General features: G+C 37.7%; 1 pseudogene; it reads left to right on the top strand.

Annotated features, from left to right (window-relative positions):
- The first annotated feature begins 4,676 nt into the window (after positions 1–4,676).
- Positions 4,677–5,679, top strand: LOC136122084 (protein SET-like; annotated as a pseudogene).
- Positions 5,680–17,983: the final 12,304 nt, after the last annotated feature.

A 17,983-nucleotide genomic window follows, 5' to 3' on the forward strand; every position in this document is an offset into this window, starting at 1 on the left:
GAGAGAAAAGAAAAATAGAAAAAAGAAAAGGGGGCGGAAGGCTGTGGCTGTGGAGGGTGAGGCCTAAGCAAGGACAAGGTTTGGGTGGTGGGCGGGGCCAATGCTCAGGACCCACAGGGCTGGAATAGGCCCTGGGAGTTGTGGAGGTGGGACTTAGGCTCAAGGAACAGAAGGGCCCAGGCATGCTCCCCACCCTGGTCTCAGAGGGTAAGGGACCTCACCTGGGAGCCCAGCAGGCTTCCTGGGCTTGACTGAGCAATGCAAACACCTTCCTCTCCTCTCCTGCTCCTCCGATCTGGGGTCTGAGAGGGCCCCTCCTGCCTGCCTCTTCTGATCTCCCCAGCCTCCTTCCTATGCCCCCAAGGACCCACTTGGCCTGGAGGGGGGTTTGAAGGGCAGAGGACAGGCCTGAGAGCTCAGCAGGCTCTCCATGCTCGAGTGGGTGGGGCAGTCGCCCCCTGCTCCTCCTAGTTGGATATTTTGAACCCTTATTAATAGTTGAATACATTGTTTTTAACTAAGATCAAAAGTCATACATTAAATTTAATATAAACGGAGATGGATTGTACTCAAGTATATTATAAAATTCTGTTTTTTATTAAAGGGATACCAAATAGAACCATGGATTTTCTACTCTGTTTAAAAAGTCTGATTTTAGTTAAAACAATTAGTTTCATGAGACCCCCTCCCTTATGTTGGTGAGAATGCTGGACAGTTGAACTAGTGCTGGGATTTGCATCCCAGAACTAAACAGCCTGAGTCTTGCATTTATTCACAGTCGATGATGTTGACAGTACTGATGCCTCATAACACAGTCTAGAGTAGCAGAATAAAGTTAGAGTGAAAAAGTATAATATTAGTCAATACAATGAATAATTAGTGGAAAATATTTGTATTTGACCACAAAAATTATACTGCAGTATTTTAATCACGAACACAGTTATTCCTCTACCACGTAGGATTGAGGTATAATTTGAGTTCCATTATATACATATTTATTTCTTTAGCAACTTGTTGCTATGAGAATGGGTTAAACCAATAAATGATGAGGCTTGAGAACTTGACTTCCTTAAACCACAAATATATAGTATACAATAAATTTTGAACAATCATATTTTATAACTTGAATACTTTGTCTTATCACAAAAATATTCATTGTAGAATATTTAGGAAAAAAAATTAAGCAAAAAAAAAAAAATCCCTGAAATCACTCATAATTCTACTACCCAGAGATAAACACTGTTAACCTTGTCTTCTATGTCATTAAAGTTTTGAAATATGCACCCAAACTCCTCTAACACAACTGGAATTGTTGTGTAAATGTTATTACATCCTACTTTTTAAAAAATTTGATTAAGTTTAAGTATCTCTGCACCTCCTTGGTCTTTGGGTAGAGATGTGGGTATAGTAACCTCTCCAATCTTTCTGGCTTTGGCCTTCACTTTCTTCATAGAACCTTAAGTCTAGGTCAAATTGTTATGTCTGAATATTCTATTGGTGACTCCCTTTGTTCCTAAGATGATCTGCATTCCTTGCCGCATGGTTCCTTGTATCACCACGTCCTGCTTGTACTATCGTCGTATCCCACCAACCTGTTGGAGAAATTACTGTGCCCATCAGGCTTCTCTGTTGTTCCACTGGGCATTGCCACTGATGTCATGGGGTCTCATGGGGCAAATTATATGGGAAATTCAATGGTGCAGCATGAAAACCTGCCTTTGCCCTCTTTACGTTATGGTCTGTTAGAGGATATTAAATGAAAACTGCAATACCCCAGTGTTGCAAGAGGGAAATAGTAAAACAAACTACTAAAAATAAAATAGTAAACATAATAAAACAAATAGTAAAAGAGTAAAATGCAAACAGATACTTAAAACGACTATGTTTTAGTGTACTATTAAATGGTACATGATACAAATCACATGTATAATCAGGCCTTGTGGAGTTGGAGGCACCTGCTGCTCCAAGGTGCTCGAGGCTCTGGCTCAACACAACAAACGATTGTGAACAGACCACACTGTGTGATGTGAAGAGAGTGACTGTATGTGAAGACAAGAAGATGACACAGGAGGATTTGCCTCAATTCAGTTCTTCCTATAAAATCTCCCCCTGTCCTCCAACACTGTAGCCCAGATGTCTGAGGATGTCGTCTTGCTCTTGACCTTTTTCACGTGGCCTTTTCCTTGGGGGTTCGATGAGAATATTAGGGGGAACTTGAGCTTCCTCTAGAGTGTGCCTCAGTTAATGTAGACCTTAAACCTTACCTGGAAAAGGCTCAAGTGGTGATTTGGAGGCCTGCTTAAATAACATTTTGTTCTTAAGTGCTTCCCATGGATATCTGCTAAAACCTGTATATAGTTACTTGCATTTCTCCTTCCAGGAGACCAGGTTCCTGATGATAAAGATTATTGTGTTCCTGTTTAAAAATACGTTTCCCAAGCTTTTCCCCAGAGATTGGCATGCAACAGGTTTTAAGAAGCATTCCAGGAGACACGGATCATCAGGCAAGTGTGTAAAACATTTTTCTCACAATTCTTATTACTTTCCTTTTGTTTGTAGACCTCCTCAGTTTACAGTCCTGGCTGGATTTTAAAATCACCTAGACCTTGCTCCCAGATATTCTAGTTTAATTGGTCAAAAGTTGGACCTGGTCACTGAATTTTTTAAAAAAATTCTTCATGTGATTCTAATAGTATTGCCAACCATTACCTTAGGAAATGCAAATGTCAGATGCTTTGTAGCCATAGAAATCGTTCTACTGTGAGTATTCTTTGAAATATCTAATATAGATTTTTTAGACTGTGGAGATTGCCTTTAAAGTTGAAATTTCTCAGGCATATTGGAAGTTCTTTAAAAAAATGATTTTCATCATTTTTCAAAAAATAAATTGCTGTTTTCTTCATCCCTCATACCTAAACATGTTGGGTTTCAAATTATCTTTGTTTATCTGCTATGCCTCCAGTTTTAAAGGAAAATTGGTCATGTTTGCTTGTTGTGTTTTTAAGTATGAAACTATGTGATTAGATCCATTTTAGGATTTGGGAGACAAAAACATTTTTGAAATAGCTGCTATTTAGGTTGCAGGAGGCATAACTTAAAACAGGCAAACCCACAATGAGGTGAATTGAGGACTGAGCTTTTCCACTTGCTGTTGTTGGGACCAAGTCAGCATCTGTCCAGTTTGAATGAGCCCCATGGATGTATTTGCTCTGGCATTGCTAGCCAAACTAAGTCTACCACTTTGGCCAAGAAGCTCACTACATTTATTCTTACTCACTACATTTATTCTTACTGGTTGACAGTTTTATTTGTGATCCCTATTTAAAATGGAGAAATTGAGCCCAGCCCTTAAGACTTTGGCTTTGGTAAAACTGCTTGGGCAAGATACAGAAGGCTAAAGAAGGAGAGACTGAAACTTTTCCTTCGTAAACCTTTCCTCTGTAAAGTTGGCATGCTGTAACCTACTAAATGGTGGGTGAGTTCAAGCACCGTGTTCAGTGCCAGCATGAGCTAGAATTTCTTTACCAGGGAGCACACTGGCTCCTTGTCACTCATGGTGTCAGTACTTTTCAATCACATGTCCCAGGAGAACCTTCTTAAACTTTTGAAGTTTTATAAATATCAATTTGTGGCTTTGGTTTATGTGTTGGGAGCCACATGTGGCTTCATAGGTGCTTGTAGCTGTTTGCAAACTTTTTGTCTTATAGGACAACTTCGAGTCAGCAATTATAAAATGTTAAAGAATAACCTCAAAGGGAGCAACTTGTATTTGTAATGAGAGAGAAAATGTTTTCTCTAATCTTTACAATTTTCATCCTTACATTTCTGGTATATGAATACCGAGGTTAAAACAGTTTTAAAAAAAGAACAAGGGGAAAAATGTCAATCATGGATTGAAAGGTTTATCGGAAAGGAGACTGACAGCCAATAAGAATGGCAGTAGAGAAGTAATAAATATTGCATTTAATTAAGCATTAATTTTTATGTCTTTATTGAAACATAAAAGGATAGTTGGGAAAAGGAATTTGTGAGTGAGACTCATAAACTATCCTGTTCTCTTTCAAGAATTTGAAAGATATTCATTCTTGGTAGCATCCTATATATGTAAGGTGGACCTTTATTTCACCAAAACCTATCTAACAATGCTTCCCTTACTTCTGGATCAGTCCTAGAAGAATGTTGGGCATACCAGACACTTGACTATTGTGAAGTCCTAGTCCCTGATCACTTCCTGATCTTAGCAAGGTGACCTGTGGACCTGTCAGTTCACTTTTCGTGGACATCAACCGGGCTCTCCCAAAGTGCACCCTACAAATAACTATTGAAAATATGTGCTCTTGGTTTTCAGCATTCCCCTTCCCCTCTGGAACCTCCTATTGGCAGAGTCTGTACAGGTGCCAGGTGGCAAAGCAGAGATGCGGTGAGAGTCTCCGCTCCAGCATCACAGAGTTTAGAAGGGTGGGAAAGGAGTCGGAGACAGCTCAAAACCTGGCAGATGACCTCGATTTTTAAAAGCATTGGTTCTCATGGAACTGTGCAAGGGCAAGGAAGTCAGAGGCTGATCAGCTTTTCTCTATCAGGATTTAAAATGAGAAATAACTAGAAAGATCGATCATAGAATTGCCTTCTCAGGAAAATTTCAAGACTACAGTAGACATATCAAAGCAAGACTGGTGATGCAAATGCTTTACTTCTCAAATCTGTTTGTGATAATTAAACCTCTGTCACCTGGGGCAGCCTTAGTTCTCAGAGCTCCTGGTACAAGCCTCTTCCCTTGGGTGGATTCTTGGCTTTTCTCCCAGACTGGTTTTGGCCCCCAAAACCAGTCTTCACTTCCACCCCAAGCAAAGAAACTGAAGAAACTGAGACTGACTCCTGCCTCCAGGCCAGAGGAAACGTCTGCTTCTCTGAAGTTGCCGAAGGAAGAAAAAGAACAGCAAGAAGCAATTGAACATATTGATGAAGTACAAAATGAAACAGACAGAGTTAATGAACAAGCCAGTGAGGAGATTTTGAAAGTAGAACAGAAATATAACAAACTCCGCCAACCATTTTTTCAGAAGAGGTCAGAATTGATCGCCCAAAGCCCAGATTTTGGGGTAACAACATTTGTTAACCATCCACAAGTGTCTTCACTCTTGGGGAGGAGAATGAAGAGGCGCTGCATTATTTGACAAGAGTCAAAGTGACAGAGTTTGAAGATATTAAATCAGGTTACAGAATAGATTTTTATTTTGATGAAAACCCTCACTTGGAAGATAAAGTTCTCTCCAAAGAATTTCATCTGAATGAGAGTGGTGATCCATCTTCGAAGTCCACTGAAATCAAATGGAAATCCAGAAAGGATCCGACAAAATGCAGAATAAAGCCAGCAGGAAGAGACAGCATGAGGAACCAGAAAGCTTCTTCACCTGGCTTACTGATCATTCTGATGCAGGTGCAGATGAGTTACGAGAGGTTATCAAAGATGCTATGTGGCCAAATCCATTACAGTACTACTTGGTTCCAGACATGGATGATGAGGAAGGGAAAGAAGAAGATGACGATGAAGAGGAAGAAGGATTGGAAGATATTGATAAAGAAGGGGATGTGGATGAAGATGAAGAAGATGATGATGAGGGGGAGGGAGGAGAGGAAGATGAAGGAGAAGATGACTCATGGAACACTGATGGATTCTAACCTTCTTTTTAAAATTTTCTCCAGTCCCCGGGAGCAAGTTACAGTCTTTTTTTTTTTTTTTTCTCCTCCTCTTGTGCTCAGTCACCCTGTTTTTGAGGTCTCTTTTCTCTTTTATACCATGGCTCACAACTTATTTTGGGGGGAAATACCTTGAGCAGAATTCAGTGGGAAAAGAATCTCTATCCTTTTCTGTTCCAAATTCTTTTTTACCCCTTCCTGTCTCAACAAAAACTTTGTGGAATCAACACCACCATGCTCTGTGGGAAAAAAGAAGACCCTTCTGCTCCCTTAGGTCTGCTGGAAGCTGAAGGGTGCTAGGCCCCTGTGTAGTAGTGTATAGAATTTTAGCTTTTTCCTCCTTTCTCTGTATTTTGGGCTCAGAGATTACTCTGTGTCTCTATGTGAATATGGACAGTTAGCATTTACTAGCATGTATCTGTCTACTTTCTCTTGTTTAAAAAAAGAAAGAAAAAACTTTAAAAAATGGAGTTATAGAAGGTCAGTAAAGGTTGGGTCTGAGAGGTTTGGGTGGGTTAAGTGGGCATTTTGACAACATGGCTTCTCCTTTGGCATATTTAATTGTGATGTTTAATGGACATCCTTGCAGTTTCAGATGATAATTTTAAAATAAAATTCTCTCCTAATGATGACTTGAGCCCTGCCATTCGATGGGAGAAGCAGCAGAACCTGTAGGATCTTATTTGCAATTGACATTCTCTGTTGTAATTTTATTCCTGTTTATTTAAAAATTTTTCTTTTTGTTTCGCTGGAAAGGAAACGTGATGCTCACTTTAAGCGTTAGAAGTGTACAGGTTGCTTTGTTATGATAAAACTAAATGCGTACACAAAGGAAAAAAAATCTGTTTGTATGTTCAGTTTTTACCACTTCTTGGGGATAATAAATTTCCTGTGTAACTACTGGGAAAAAAAAAGAAAAGATTCATTCAATGATCTATCACTATTTATAAAGGGTCTGTTTATTGTGAGTGAGGCAGTGTTCTGGGTGCTAGGGATAACTCAGTGAACATGACAGCTAAAAAGTCACTTTCTTGTGGACATTATATTTTATTAAGGAAAGAGAGAGAGAACACCCAATGAATATAATAAATGAATAATATAGTACGTTGGAGGTTGCTAAGTGTTATGAAATAGAAATTGTGCAGGGATAAGGCCAATTGAGATTGTGGAGGTGAAGGTAGTTTGCAATGTTCAATAGAGTGGTCAGGATAGGGGTATTTTAAATAATAAGATGCGGCAAAGACTTGAAGAAGGTGAGTGAGAGAGACATCTGGCTATCTGGGGGAGGAGTCTTCCAGACAGAGGGAAAAGCCACCCTGAGGTAATGGAACTGTAAATTCCAAGTTTCAAAGGCATGAAAAGAAATCAGAGGTTTAGAAAAAGGCTGGTGTCATGTCTGGCTGGATCATAAGGGGAAGGAGAGAATTATAGGTAGAAGGTAGACGATTGAACACTGTATGCTGTGTTGAGCTGGTTAGGCTTTGTCCTGTAGGGGTCAGCCCATCTTCCATACAAGGATGAGACCATAGGCAGGGATTCTTTATATCTGCCAAAGACCTTTGGACAGAGGAGACACTCAATAAATGTCTAATGAATGAAGACATGTTTGGTGACAAAACGCTTCTACAAGTAAAGTCGTGGGAGATCTATGAGAAATATAAGCTCACAACTGTGTATAAAAAAGAATATTGATGTTAACCTTAACCAGAGGTGTCTTTTTCCTAAGAATTGTTTTTCTTTTTCACAAAATAAATTATATGAGTGAATTGAACATCTGTAAGTAGTTTCCTATTGCTGTCAAAACAAATTACCATAAAGTCAATGGATTAAAACAATACAAATTTATGGTCTCACTGTTCTACAGATGGCTTAATTGGTTTCTTTGCTCTGTGTTTTGTCTCACAAAACTGAAATCAAGATGTCAGTGATCTGGGATCTTATCTGGAACTTCTGGGAAAGAATCCACTTCTAAGATCTTTTAGGTTGTTGGCAGACTCCAGTTCCTGTGGTTATAGATCCGAGGTCTCCACTCTCTTGCCAAGTGTCAGCTGGGGGTTTGCCTATAGCTCCTAGAGACCCTTCTCAGTCCTTGCACATGGGCCCTACATCTGAGCCGGGACCAATGTGCAGTTGAACCCTTCTCCTGCTTAGAATTTCTCTGACTTCCTCTTTCTGCTGTATCTCTCTTCTTCCTCTTCTAATGTATTTTCAAGCTTACCCTTTAACCTTTTCCTTCATAGGATTATATGGAGTCCACCCTGATAAACCAGGATAATCTTCTTGCTTGAAGGTCAACTGATTAATAAGCTTTTTTACATATGCTAACAGTGCCTAGATAAATGATTGAATATTCAGGAAATGAGAATCTTGTTGGGGGGTTGGTGCATCTTTAGAATCCTGCCTACCACAATATCGCATTCTGGGTTGATTCATGCCAAGTACTGACTGTCTTTCTAGAGCAGGACACAGACAAAAACTTGCCCACACAGGTTTAGGTGATATCACAAAACCTGTTCTGTGGTGAAGAACTGACACAGAGGAAGTAACTCAATATAGATGCTGATGGGAAATGGGTGATAAATTGGGGGGCTCAATTTTTGAGGAATGTTGCAGTCTAATTTGCAATGCAGAAAAAGATCATTTTCTAGTTACATCAGAAAACAGGGAATATTGTGAGCCAAGGAGACAGTGGTCGTCATTGCACAACTGACCTGTCTGTAGGCAGAGGTCCCCCTGGGTAGGGTTCAGGACAGGGCTTTGTTCCATAGATGGTGGAAGACTACCAGAGTAGACATGGAGTACTAGGCAGGGAACAGGTCAAAACTAAATTATAGGGCCAATTACAGAATGAGAAGACAGAGGAAGCAGAGATGTAATTCCAGCAATTTAGGGACAGAGAGCTGGCTGTGTGCAACCTTAGAGGGCACCAATTTCTGACTCTTACTTTAAGTAAGTCATTTTCCCAAAAAAGCCCAACACTTCTTCAATGGTGCCCTATGAATACAAATGTCCAGTCTAAATCCTTCTGTCTCTAGGAAATATACATTTTCTCCTCTTGTAAATGCAGTGACATATTTGATTTAATATATAACAAGGTAGATATCCTACTGTGTTTTAGAGGTATAAGAGGGCAGCATCTCTCAACCAACTTTTATTGTATTGACTTTAAAATATTTTATGCCTGGTTGTTTATTTTACCATGCATTTTCAAGAGTTTTAGAAGACAAAATATAAATGCAAACAGACATTTGCAGAGACAGAATAGAAGAACTTGGAACTTTTTCCCCTTCTTAGCTGTAATTACTTTAAAACATTTCTTTTTGTCTGAAAAAAGAGAATATCTCTGGTAATCTAGTAGGGTTCTTGGATTTGGGAGGAAAATCTTAATTTGTCCTTTGGGGAAGACATCATTGATACACCTCAGAAGCAAAGTGAAGATTTTCAAAGCATCTGCTTTTAGAGCTCTTTCCTGGGCCACATTTCCTGGACTCTGTCTTGTGACCAAAGACTTTCATACCATATATCCATTCGTTATTAGATGTGTGTGCTGGGGGCATGGAGCAGCTGGGGGAAAAGGTGATAATTACAAAATAGTATTACTCTGTTTTTAGTCAACTTGCTCCTCTATAATGAGCAAGTTTCTGCTTCACATTTTTTCTGCAGCTAGCTAACCTGGCCAAAACTTAATCTAGCAGATGATTGAATGTGGCATTAGCCAACACCATACTGCTTCTAGCGTGCTGTCCTGGGCCTCCCCTCCTGGGTTTATTATATTTCAAGTCTGGTTCTCCTCCAGCTGGCTCACTATCCCAAATATTGCTTTGATTGTGATATGGACAGGCCATAATGTGAGTTAAGTTTCAGGAACATCAGAAACCCTTCCCTTTATCCATTCACTAAACAGTCTCTGTAAGTTACTTAATGACCTGTATTCGAATCTGTATATCTGTACCAGGCACAGGGAAAACAAATGCCTTAATTAGTGTTAACTAAACTTTTAGGTAATCGTACAGACATAAAATGCTGTGTGTTTTGCTATAGATTATTGGAATTTCTGCTAAGACATATACGAATCGATGTAACAATGGTTATGATTAGTGTAGCTGATAATCCAAGTAGAAGAAAAACAACAGGAAGAAGGCAATAATTAAATTTTAAGAATACATGGGGGAATAAGAAGGTGTATTGTCTCATTGATATGTTGCTAGCATTTCGCAGAAATCTAGGTCTTCCCTGGCAGCCAAGTGAGGCTTCCTTACTGGATAATGTCTGGGACGGTAACCCGATGAGTTGGCAGTAGGTACTAAGAAAGCTAGAGATTCGTTCTCCTGTAGAAGAATCATAGATTTTACCTTTACTCCCAAAATTGAGTTTCACTTATATTCTATTGGTAAAAGCTATGTATCGGTGATTCAGCAGAATCTACCTCAAATTCTGGAGGTATTACTAGATACCTTTCATTAAGAGTAGATTAGTGACACAATTTTCATATTCAGAGGACAGTGCAGGATAATGGGCTTGAAAGAGCAGGGAAGAGGTGTACAGCCAGCACAAGGCAGCTAGCCCTCTGGAAGTTTTCTGATGGGGTCACCATGTTCTGGTTTGTAGGACCAGAATACATATATATTGTCAGTTATCTAAGCTACACCAAATTCACAGGAGTCTAAGGCATAGACAGGAATGCCATTTTTTGTTTGTTTTTAAAAGATAAATGTTATTTCCATATAGACTAGCTATGAGGTTTGTAAGCTATAATGTTCTCTACCGATTGGCACCTCAAGGCAAATAATAAAATTGGAATTTTTCTAAGTGAGTATAGAGTTAGAATAAGTGATTTATCCTGGACAAGAGAACTTTGAGTACTCCTCTCCCCTGTAGACAAGGCCTTGCTGATATATGCCCCTAATGTTGTATCTGAAGGACAGATTCTACTAAGGAGTGTGGGGTAACTCTGGGTCAGGCCCAATGTCTATTACCCAAGTCTTTAAAATTTTTCTTTTCTATTTTGAGAAATTCCTTTATTTGTAACTTTAAAATTATGTTAATAATATTGTCTATTTTCAACTCAAATTTGGTAGTAGGACTCATCTCTTGATTAGAACATTGTTGTTTGGTGAATTCCTCAGTCATCCATTTATAAATTGTTGCTTAGTTTAATTAATTAACATATGGCCAACTTTAGTCATTATATGTTGATTAGATTAGATTAATTCAGAGTGGTGAGATACATTACTATCACCCATATACTTAAGGCTATAAGTGAATGAAAGATCTTACCTTAAAAAACTTAATGTAGTTTCTCTGTGAACATGCTTTTCACCTTTAGAGCTGTGTAGAGACTTTAAAAAGAAAATCAGGCCTCCCATGCTTTACCTAATTGCTCCCAGCAATAATAATACTAGGCAGAGAAGCCTTTATTTTTTTCAAAGATTTTTAGCATATTAAAAACTGTATAAATAGTGATAATAACTTATTCATTTGCTGTTTTCTAGTATGATTGTTAAGTACTAGAAAATTATCTTTCCATTAGCTGTAATAGCTCCCAAAGAAATGGGATATATCAAATCATGGAGTTACCTGAGAGTTAAAGGGATTTAACTAAATAAAAATAATGATGAGATTGTAAAATATGAGGTTTCTCATTTAATTTGTTTTTCCATGTGATTCCTGTAACTTTATATAATGATTTTTTTTTCCTATGGAATGACTTTTTGAAGATGTGGTGAAGAGAGCATAACATCTTATTTCCTATTTCTTAGTATATTTGCTTCATCTGGTGGCTGTCATACTGAGATTTCCTGGTGAATGTGGGAGAGGTGGTATTTCTGTGGTCTCTTGATTCCTTATCAAAAATCAGTGTCAGTGCCTTTCTGCCATTTGTGAGACTCACCTTAATCTTACAATAGCACATTTTTTTCCCCCTTCTTATTCTTTCTTCTTCTTTTTTTTTTTTTTTTTTTTTTGCGGTACGTGGGCCTCTCACTGTTGTGGCCTCTCCCGTTGCAGAGCCCAGGCTCCGGACGCGCAGGCTCAGCGGCCATGGCTCACGCGCCCAGCCGCTCTGCGACATGTGGGATCTTCCCGGACCAGGGCACGAACCTGTGTCCCCTGAATTGGCAGGTGGACTCTCAACCACTGCACCACCAGGGAAGCCCTCCCCTTCTTATTCTTTTGGAGTAAAAAATGAGAGTTATTTTTTACAGTGCTTATAATTCAATCTCATCACTGTTACTAAGAGGTCCTCTTACCTTCCACCAGAATATATAGACATTGTATTTTATGCATAGCTATATATCCATTACCACGTTTTCACTTGGTTAAATATAAGAAATAACTGCTGTTCATATTCCAAATATGGAATAGATGGCCTTGGTAGATAGTCACCAAAGGCTTGGCAATTTCTATGATGAAATTGATGAACATTTGTTTAATAAGAACTTTCTACTCTATCACTGTTCCTTAGGGTTTCATCCTGTTAGAAAAATTTTACCACGTTTCATAAATTTCATGAAAGTATTACATAATATACTGAAGAAATAAAATGTGAGAACACTGGTATTCATCCATAAAGAACAATATATAACTTTCTATTTTTTCTTCTTTTCTATGAGTTTTAACATTAAGTTTTTTCACAATGAGTAATTTGTAGTCACTGACTAGGAAACATAGTGGTTTATGGAGTATCTATTTCTACCTTCTTCCTTGCTACTAGAACCCCCCAACTTGTGGAGGATGGCAATGTTTTCATGTGATAAAATGTTCTCATGTGGTAAAATATCATTGCTCTAAACCACACGTGGCATCCTGATCCTCTTTGCAGTATACTGGACTTTTAGGCTGTATTGTACCTAAAAGAGACCCTGTGACCATATTTCAGCAAATGAGATAGAAGGAAAACCCATTGGTGGATTTGTGAAAGATTTTGTTGAAAGCGGCACCCTGAAGTGGAAAGCCTCATATCCCCAACCAACAGTGAGACCAAGACTCCTCCATCTCCACTGCATACTGGCAGACACCTAATGGAGAAGAAAAAACCTTTGAAAATGAATGACAGGAGGCTGTGAAATTTACAAGATACACAAAGAGAATAGGAATTTAGTCACTGTTTCAGGATGCAATTGGGCATTCCAGGAGAATGTGTGGTACGCGATACCCAGGTATCTGCATCAAATTGTTTTTGCTAATCAAATTCCCATTCTTGGACTCTGTATAGCTTTGCATAAAGAATAGCTTAATCTGTCCTTGGGATATAATGTGAATTCTCTTTAGGAAAGATGGATGAGGAGGTATTAAGAACATGCAGAGGAGAAGTATCTCCTTTCCTTCCTGGTCAGCTAACATCATCATCATCATCACCATCATCAAACACCCACATTGTGAGTGTGGTAATGAGTATATGCCTATAGTTTGAGAAATCACAAGATCAATCCTTTTTACTGTTTCCTGTCCAAGTGTGTATAGACTCCTTGTATAGGGATAGGATACAGCCCTAGGTAACCTGGATTACAGTAGCTTTTATAATTATAGAAATTTTATAGAGAAAATCGTATACTCAGGGGAGATCCAGGTTTTAATTAGGGTAAGAAGAGAGAGTTTATGTAAACTGCTTAAACATGTAGGAGCACTTGATTTTAGAAGTGAAGGGTAAGGAAGTGCAGTTGTAAGTGAGGGCACCTTTGATGATGGGTGAGACAGAAATAGGGCATGATGGATGTGGGACAGCAGGATAGGATAAAATGGAGTAGGTGTAGCTGAAGGAGGTTGTATTCCATTGAATGATGCAGGACTCAAGGATAAACAGTATATTTGGGTGGCCCTGGAATGCTACAATATAATTTGAGTGTTAAATGTTTTGCGTGATATCTCTCACATTGTTAAGTAAATGGTGACATGTACAATAATTTGACAAGCAACAGCAGAAAAGAGGTGTTTTTAGCACAGATCTTCCTCTACTGATGATGGGGTTATGTTCCAATAAACCTATCATAAGATGAAAATATCATTAAGTCGAAAATGCACTTAATACACCTAACCTACTGAACAGCATAGCGTAGCCTAGCCTACCTTAAGCATGCTCAGAACACTTACACTAGCCTACGCTTGGGCAAAATCATCTAACACAAAGCCTATTTTATAACAAAGTGTTGAATATCTCATGTACTTTATTGACTACTGTACTGAAAGTGAAAAAAAAGGAGGTTGTCTGGATACAGAATGGTTTTAAGTACATTAAATGGTTTTAAGTACATTAAGTACATTACCCTTGTGAGTGCGTGACTGACTGGGAGTTGCAGCTATGGATATGAGAGTATTGTACCTTTTACCACTAGCCCAGGGAAAAGACCAAAATTCAACATTTGAAGTACAGTTTCTACTGAATGTGTTATCTCTTTTGAACCGCTGTAAAGTCGTAAAATCACAGGCCAATCCATCAGAATTTGGGGATGATCTGTATAGTGTCTGTATTTTAACAAGTTCAAAGTTGGGGCAAGTGATTTAAAATTCTGCTTTTGCGAGTTCTTAATTTTTAAAAAATTTAGGTCACTTTGCTAAAGGAGTTTATTTCTATTCAATTTCAAATTTGTATTTTTATTCACATTAGAATTTGTGTTTTACTCAAAATAACTTCATTCAGTGGAGAAATGAGATATAATGAATAATTAAACTTTCAAGAGAAGATTTGATTAGTAAGGACACATTCCAGCTCTAAAAATTCTATTATTTCCTAGCTGACCCTGTAAATATTAGCATCATTTAGATTTCTTTGGTGGATAAACTTTTCCCCCTAAATGTTTAAAAATCTCTATATATATATGTTCACAAAACAATGTAACTTTTAATTACTAGTTTTATGCAATCTTTATAAGGTTATTGTCCTTTTTTAGATATAGAAAATATAAGTCATTTAGCTGAATCTACTCTGTCATACATGCATACCCTGAACTTCCTTTCTGTTTACATTCCTCATTTGAACTTAGTTGAACTTCCTCTTTTTCATCATTAATGGACAGAACGTCTGGCTGTGATGTGTGAGCAGTGTAGATAGTTAACTGAAGCAAAGGCTGAAGCAACCTTTACTTAGGTTGCATATTTATTTATTTATTTATTAGTTTATTTTAAAGTTCTGTCTTTTTAAAAAATAATTTATATTAACCTTATTTATTTATTTATTTTTGGCTGCATTTTGTCTTCGTTGCTGCATGCGGGCTTTCTCTACTTGCGGTGAGTGGGGGCTACTCTTCGTTGTGATGCATGGGCTTTTCATTGCAGTGGCCTCCCTTGTTGTGGAACACAGGCTCTAGGTGCATGGGCTTCAGTAGTTGTGGCACACAGGCTCAGTATTAGTGGTGCACAGGCTTAGTTACTCCTCGGCATGTGGGATCTTCCTGGACCAGTGCTAGAACCCATGTCCCCTGCATTGGCAGGAGGATTCTTAACCACTGCGCCACGAGGGAAGCCCAGGTTGCATTTTTAGAATCAGAAAATTATGATCGTCACTCAGTGTCCTTTGACATTTACCAGCATAGTACTTTTTTTAGCAAAAGTAATTGCTTCAATCACTTAATCAACCTCACTAGCTTCAAATTAAAGGAGGTATAAATCATCATACTGTAATCTTTCAGGAGTTGTTCTGTAAAGAAAATGAGAAGTCAGGTTTCCCTCTGAAAGTACAGGCAGTGGCTGCCCTTGTCTCTTCCTTGTCTCCTGGGATCACTGTGATTCTGGTACTTCAGAGGGCCTGATTTCTAAATCTTACTCTCCAGGGATAAAACTGTGAACTACTGGATCATCTTACTCATAAGTCAAAAGTTAGTTTCTATGAAACTAATCTCTTCACTTGATAGTTTGAATAAAAATCGGAAAAGTCATATAAATAATAGATCATATTTATCTACATTTTAAGAGGGTTCCATCTTCATTTTCACATTTGCAGTGGTAACTTGAATGTGATCTTTCATTGCATAATTTAACCTGTAAAGTCCTTTATCATTGTTAGCTTTTTTTCAGATGGAAACAGAGCAAAACTACAGATAGAATCCAATTTTACCAAATATAAGCATCTTGAAAAAAATCAGCATCATTAATGATATATGAAGGAGTATGTCTAATTAAAGATAAAAACCTATATTATTATTTTCTTTTCCACAGTGTGTAATCTCAGAGGACAAAGTTTAAAAAAGGCACCTCTGGACACAAAATTACAATTTAAAGAGGTTTATTCATCCCCAATTCCAGATATCTTCCCTTGCCACTCCTGGTTTCTCATTTAGTTTGGGGTTAGTTCAACAAAGTGGACTCTACAATCCACATGAAAGGGAGTGTCAGCCTTGGGTATGGTGCCAACAGAATGCTGTGGAGAGGTTCTGGCCTTTAAGCACTTTCTCTTCATAATACAGAGGGAGTTTACAAGTCTCTCTTGTAGGTGATGATGTGCCTCAGTCACATGTACTGTTTTGGAAGGTGTGATGCCTAGTAAGGTGTCTTATCTACAGCTTACAGGGAAAATTACTCTCAAAGATGTTCAGAGTTCCTCCCCAGATTTATAATTCTCTAGAGGCTGAGATCTGAGCAAGGCACTCTATTTCTGGAAGACTGTTATTTGATGAGAAGTACTGATAAACATTTCCTTCAGACATCTTATCCCTTAGCAGATTCCAATCACACCTTTACATTCTCTACAAATATATAAATGCCGTTCATTGATATATTTTTATTTATTCTCTGAATTGGCATCAATTCATTTTAATAACAATATTGATAATTATTATTAATAATCAGCTTTATAAAAATGATTATAATTACCTATATAACTATAGTTCTCTAAATACTAACTTTGATTATTAATAATTTAATGTTATCTAACACATTGCTAAATTGTTTCAATATAATTTTATTCCATATGCTAAATCTTATAAGAAAATGTCACTTCGGGAATAGAAAAACATTTTATTAATATAGTCACATTTTTTAAATTAATAAACTTTTTCTGAGAGATTCTAATTTTATGAGGGAAAATAATGATCGTGTCATCACTAAATTCTATTGCTGGAAACAAACTAAGTCCATTTAGTCCCAAAAGCCCTTTATTACAGATGAAGGGACTTAGGTGACTGACTCCTTATTTATTAATGAAACTATTAATAGGAAATGCAATTTTGAAGGAAAGCACAGACGGAAGACACAAAAATCTTTCCGAGAGGTCAGACTTCACAAATAATCAAATGCTAATTATTCGTAGTCACTAAAATTTGGTTAATATTTAAAGGGTAAATATTATGATCATTTTAGGAGGAATTTTAATAAAGGAGTTAGGGCCATAATCGCCCCGAATGAACTTTGTATAGAGTGGGCCTGTAGGCCCAGTCTGTTACAGCAGGGACTGTGTTTAGAGAAATGTATTTGCTGTGAAGTGGAAAGAACACAGAATTTAGAAGTAGGATATCTGGCTTTTGGTTCTGCATTCACCTCTCTGCATGCAGTGGAAATGATTAAAACGTGCACGTATGGGACCAGGGGTTATGGATAGGGAATATCTTTGTACCTTCACTCAATTTTGCTATGAAACAAACTGATCTAAAAAATAAAGTCTATTAAAAAGAAAAAAATCAGTCATTGCCAAGGGTTAGGGAAGAGGCAGAATGAATAGGCAGAACACAAAGGATTATTTGAGCAGTGAAACTATTCTATACGATTCTATAATTGTGGATATGAGTCATCACCTATTTGTTAAAACCTATAGAAAGTACCACACCAAGGGTAAGCCCTAAGGTAAACTATGGACTTTGTGTGGTAATGATGTGTCAATGTAGGTCCATCAACTGCAATAGATGTATCATCTGGTGCAGGATTCTGATAGTGGGGAGGCTTGCGTGTATGTGGGGCAGGAGGTATATAGGAAATCTCTGTACCTTCTGCTCAATTTTACTGTAAATTGCTCTAAATATGTCTATTTTTTTTCAAAAACAGAGAAAAGTAGGAAAAAACTCATAAGCTTTGTTATTATTTTAAATTCTAAGGAGGACATGAAATCTTTATTAAATAGTTTCCATCACATGATAGGTTTCTATTTCCATTGTGGAGAAAAGATGAGAACTTTTCTATGAGTAGAATTTAGATTAAATATGAATCCAAATGTTTAATTGAACTTTGGCATATAATAACAAAATACGTTATAGGTTACCCTTTGCAGCGTATATATTTAAAATAATTTAGATGCTTAAAGTGCTTTGGGAGAAGACTGTAGAAGTCAGGCTGAGAAAATAAAAGAATGGATGGATCATTTTAT

This window comes from Phocoena phocoena, chromosome 4 (assembly GCF_963924675.1).
Source record: "Phocoena phocoena chromosome 4, mPhoPho1.1, whole genome shotgun sequence".
Classification (NCBI taxonomy): Eukaryota; Metazoa; Chordata; class Mammalia; order Artiodactyla; family Phocoenidae; genus Phocoena; species Phocoena phocoena.